The sequence below is a fragment of the Mauremys reevesii genome, linkage group 9 (genome assembly GCF_016161935.1).
Source record: "Mauremys reevesii isolate NIE-2019 linkage group 9, ASM1616193v1, whole genome shotgun sequence".
Lineage (NCBI taxonomy): Eukaryota > Metazoa > Chordata > Testudines > Geoemydidae > Mauremys > Mauremys reevesii.
In genome coordinates this window covers 22,254,595-22,260,594 of record NC_052631.1, presented here as the reverse complement: position 1 = coordinate 22,260,594, position 6,000 = coordinate 22,254,595, and positions in this window count along the sequence as shown.

Genomic DNA, 6,000 nt, shown 5'->3' with positions numbered 1-6,000 from the left:
CTTTATTGGGTTATCACTTTTCTGTATACTGTAAGCTATAATATTTTGCCTTCCAAGGCTTTTTTCCTACAATTATGCTAATCACTCAAACTTTTCAGCAGGCTTGGTGGTAAAACTACATCTATTACCCATGCTATACAACTAACACAAGAACTAAATTCACTTTTTGTAAAATTATTTTTTTGTGGCTGAAGCAATACCAGTGTGGTTTTGGTGAAATTAGATTTAAAATTATATAAAATTATTCAATAGCTATTGAATGATTTTATAATATAATCACCAGATTATGGTAATTTCCCTGATTTCAGAATGTTAACGGAGTCTAAAAATAAGTAAAGTAACTTGTTTTTAAGTAAAATTTAAGTTTATCAACATTCTTATTTATCACTTTTGCATAGCTGATTTTCTGTATGTAGTTTATTGATTTCAATGGCTTTATATTGTATCTCTTAAGTGGTTCTACATCCTTTGTGTGTTTCCATTGAAGGTAACCCATTATTTTTCACCATTGCAGATTCTCTATACTAGGGCTAGAGTTAAGTAGCATGATGGGTTTTCTATTTTCAGTGGCAATATACTGCAGTTCCCTTGTATGAACAATAGATATGACTGTTGGCATTCGTAACCAGATTGGTATGGGAATCAAATTTAGTTCAGCAGACAGTAGAAGTATATGAACTAAATGCTGAATAATTACACCATTCCCTCTGTAAATGATAGTTTTAAAAACATGTGTGCAGGAAATGCTACTTGTAGTCATTCTTCTTCTTCTATCAGCTAAGTTTGTGGCTGTGTTGTTTCATTTTGTGTCCTGATTTTTAAGGAATCCAGGATCTGGTAAACCTAAAAATTGTTGACCTCCCTTGAAAATTTTACTATTTCAAAGTTCTTCCTTGTTTGTACTTTTTGTTTTCTTTTTTAAAAGTTTCCTTGGCTTAAAGTTTTTAGGCGAAAACAAACTGAATGACTTATTGGGAAAAGTAAACCTCTTAATGTATGTTATCTGTGTCAAAGTTCATGCACCATTTTGTTACTTGGAAGGAATTGTAGATGATATATAAATATAAGCATGAACAATGAATCTATTATTATTTTTAAGTTACAGCATTTGACGTCTCATGGCCAAGATGTACACTTTTTTTAATCATATCAACCTTCGAGGTGTCTTTAAAACATGTTTACTCTGAAACCATATTGATTTTTTTCCCCTGCAGATCCCTAAATTATTTAATATTATTATCATTCTTACACTTAAACAGGGCATGTTATGTGTATTTCTGGAATGGAAGACTGTTTTCTCTCTGCTTGCTTAATGCAATGGGTTTTCTTCAAGTATTATAGTAAAAGCCAGTGCCTATAGTTTAATGTTACTAAGACCCATTTGTAGTTCATACAGTCAGACTTATTTACAGATAATAAATCTTAATCTGAAAATGTACTGTCCTTAGATATAACCAGTGTACAAATTTGAGGCCTGATCCCGCTTTCATTGAAGTTAATGGGGATCTTGCCATTGATTTCATTTAGAGCAAGATTAGGCCCTTAATGTATGTTTCAGTTTTGTCACCTAGATTCTCTAATAACAAGCAATGTAACTGAACACTTAGACATTAGAATTTTAATGTAATATTAAAATCAAATCAGAAGGAAATCTTCTGTTTAGGAGATCCTGTATCTTCATAAAAAAATTCTACATCTTACAGCCCTTCATATTATTTGACTATACTTAACCTTTTCTCTTTACATCTTTTATGTGTACTTGAATAGGAAATATTACTGACATACATAAAGTACTTCATTCTTTATTAAATAAGCAGATACTATGATTGTAAAGAAGCAGTGGAGGACTAATACACATTGTTGAATTGGATGTAATGTTAAATAATCTAAAAGTTAATGCAGGAAAAGTTGTTTCTAAAGGTATAAAAATATAATTCTTTGGTTAATAAAGAGTTGTTTATTCTTTAACCTTTTGGTTTTTTGCTTAGTTTGTACCACAATGTGTATTGTGTTTGGTTTGGGCTGTTATAATACTTCTTCCCTACAGAATATTGCTGTATGAAATAAATGTGCTGGCTGTTAAAAAGAAAAACATGCAGCTAAAAAAATGCAACAAGGATAAGATAGGAAAACTATTCTTAATATCTCTGTGCAATGACTAGGATGGATTTCAGACAGGTAATTCTTTCAATTGATAGAGTACTTCTCTTTAGTATCACTGACTAATGCGTGGCATCACAGAAAATTCAGATTCAAGCTGGACAGTGTTACAGTTCTTTGCCTAAGTCGAGGCAAATGAAACATCTCCTGTATTCAGCTTAGTTTTTCACCTGGCTGAGTTTTGTTTTGTATCTTTCTTTCTGGCTTCACCAGGTTGTCTGGCTTCTTCCAATCTTTTTTTACAATATAGATGCTTGTGCATTAGCACAGAGACCATTAACTCTTTTTTTTTTTTTTGCAGCAACCACTGAACAGTTTTCAAATGGTTGTAACATTTGGGCATTACTGACCTTGAATTTGTAGCCTCTATGTGAAAGGCAGGCTCCATATTCTCATATCAACAATCCCCTTATCTATACAATTCCCCAACCACAATTGCATTAGTGCCAAATGCAGTACTCAGCAGAGTCCAGGGATTGCATAAACATGCACACTGAATTACTGCCTTGTCCTAGCCATGCAGAAATAAAGACGAGATATGAGGAGTGTGGTTTTAATTAGATTGAAACGTCATTAGTTCATTTGGGAAATATCTGGCAATGAACTGTACAGTGCAGGACATTGTTTCCTAAAGTTTTCATCTTTTGGGAGGGCTGCCATCAGCCCTCCTCCTTTCCAACCTAGTCCTTCCTTGTTGCTGGGACCCCCCGCTCATAGGTCAGTAACATTGCAGTAACATGTAGAGCGCAATACAGTTCAATTTAGCAACTTTCATGAGGACTCTAAAAAAAGAAAACTAGCAGATACCTTTGTATTTAAAATATACCAGTAAAAGTGCCAACTCTTCCACAAATTTTCCTGAGGGTGATTCCCTGTACTATTTTTCGTTTTTTAAATGTTCTTAGGGGACAAACACAAAGTGTCAAACTCTAATTCAGTTGACATTGTCACGTGCAGAAAGGTTCTAGAATAAAATTACATATTCTAACAAGCTTCTATTAGTGCCATAGGTCATGTTTTCACTCAGTGTGAAAGCTGTTTGAGGATGTCATCTCAAAGTTTCAAAGCCTCAGAAGATAAATTGAAGCCCACACCTAAATCCAGTTTGCCCCACTAGCATAGGAAGTAATGCCTCTGATCATGAACACCCTACCGGGTGGTGAGAATTTCCTGACTAGTGTTAGGATTGAAAGAATACTTTGCTCAAGGATGTGGTATAAATGAAAGCCTCATTGTGTAAAAAGTCTTTTGTCCAAGACACTAGAATCTTTTGTTCTTTAACGTTTTCCTGAAGTGACTACCCAAATCAATATTATAAAATGTACAAACCTAGAGATGGAGTGATGTTGTAGTAATAGAGAGGAGCAGTGAGGCAGAAGAAAAACATGTTTACTAGCTGAACACTAGCATTCACCCAAAGTGAGACTCTGTCTTTTGGAGGGTTTAGTTCTGAACTATTTAGCCATATCCAGAAACTTGTTGGATATTTAAAAAGAAAAAATCCCTGGTGAGTAACAAACTTCATCTGTGTGTAGTTACTTAAATTTATAAATCTGACACCTATCCCATTCTTTGCATACTTTTAAATAATTCTATGCTCTTGAAGGTGGGATGGTTGAAGACTATTCCTTTGAGTAGTAATGCACCTGAGATATAAAGTGTTCCACATGAGGTTATTATCTGATGAGGTTACACACCCCCCTCCATCTTTGACTAGTGAAATCTACCCTGGCAGAGTAAAAGATGACACACCGGAAATGAGTTTCACTAGGGAAAGAACCTGTTCTTCCACCTGCCTGATGAAAGATTTTATGGTTGAAGTTGCAATGGTTTGGATATGTATGAATTCATTTTCCCAGTGTAGTGTCTCCAGAACCTGTGAAATCCCTACAGTATTGTTATTAAAACTCAACATTTAGTGCCTAATTTTCCCAGTGGCCTCAGTCTGGTGGCTGAGCTTTGGTGCCCAACATTCAATGTACATGTATATTTGCACACACCATCAACCTAGGTAGACATCTGTGAGACTTGTAATATTCAAATTTACATCACATTGGATTTTGAGTCCTCAGATGTATTTGTGCAACTGAATACTCAGGCACTGAGTCAGCAATGCACTTAAGCATCAGCCAAGAAGCTTCTTATTGGAAGGCCAAATTACACCTGCCCTGCTTATAAAAGCAATCCCTTTGGAGTCCATAGAACTTCATGCAGGAGTAAGATGACACCAAATTAGATCACAAAGTCTAACACACTATATACCAGTTTGACTAGATGAAGGCTCATATTTGTATTACAGTAGCACTTAGAGCTATCAATTGAGATAAAAAAACCACACTGTTAAGCATTGCACAAACACATAATAAGAGACAGTCCCTGCCCTGATGAGTTTACAATTAAATAGAGACACAAAGAGTAGGAGGGGAAATTTGCACAGAGAAGTGAAGTGACTTTCACAGTGTTACACAGCTGCTTAGTGCAAATTTTTCTCAAAATGTGTCAGCGCACTTGGTAGTTGAAGTTCTGTTTCCTTAATAATAATATAAACAAATAAAATGGATTTATTTGTACAAAACTTAGTCTAATTCTGCCTGTTCAGCCCTATTGACTTGTGGGGGATACAAGAGTATAATTAAGGGCAGCATTTTATGGCGTATTTAGTTTCCCTCAAAGTATTTTTGTTTCCTGGCTGTACATTAATGTGCACTTGAACACTTAAACAGCAAGTGCTGCAGTAGTTCCTCTATCCTCTCTCCCCACCGTGCAAAGTATGTGTTAAACTTCAAGGACAATAAATCATGTAATTGACATCTATGATAGAACAGCTGACGAAGGCTTCAATCAGAAAGGAATTTCCCAGACGTGGATACTGCTCGCAAACTTTGTGTTGTATGTGCCATGGTATATACATTTTGTACGTATCTAAAGTTACCAATCAATTTAGGAATGCCAAACATAGAAGTACAGTACAGAGAAGTGTGGATACACAAATGTATGAATTATTTGGCTAGAGGCCAGAGTTGGTTCTTTTAATAACTCTGATCTCCAAACATACTAACGAATTAAAAGTTGAACTAAAATAATTGAATATGTATGGAAAAAGACTGTTCAACTTGCTGAAGTTCAAGTTGTGAGTAGAGTTGCTGTTATTACTAGAACGATCTAAGGTTGTTTGGAACAAACTACATATGAAGTAGTGATCCATTTTAGCAGAATTCCATGATGGCTATAATGCTGATAACTACTCTGAAAAAAAGGAAAAGTACAAATATGATAACCTTTTGCAGGGGTGAATAGCAGTGAATTAAGGGATGGTACTTATAGGATAGCTATTGTGACAATGTTTTAAGCAATTTAGGTCACTAGATATTCAAATTTTGGTCTTATTGCATCAAACATGTCTGCCTGCCCTAGCGCAACATACTGCATTAGGAATGTTTATACATTTCTCCTTGCCATTATTAAGCCCTGCGCTGAAGTACAGATCCAGTATGCTCTGAGGAGAATTTCACAGCATTAAAAACCAAATTAAAGTTTTAAATCTTCCACTTTGGCACATATTTGTGATTTGTGTTCAGGGTGCGATAACTGCTTATAATAGGTGGCAGAATGAAGCAGAATGTAATGCATGTGTTGTGCTTATGCACCAATACATAGTATAATCAAAAACTGTATAGCAGTGACAGCACAAGCATTCTGAATGTTTCTGCTTCCTTGCTGCCAATAAGCCACGACAATTGTGTCCCTCGATAAAATAATTATTAGAATTTAGCACAGCCTAGCTTTTAATTTTCCCTTGCCCTCTTTGAAAACGGTTTAATAATTTACACTAGGGCTTGG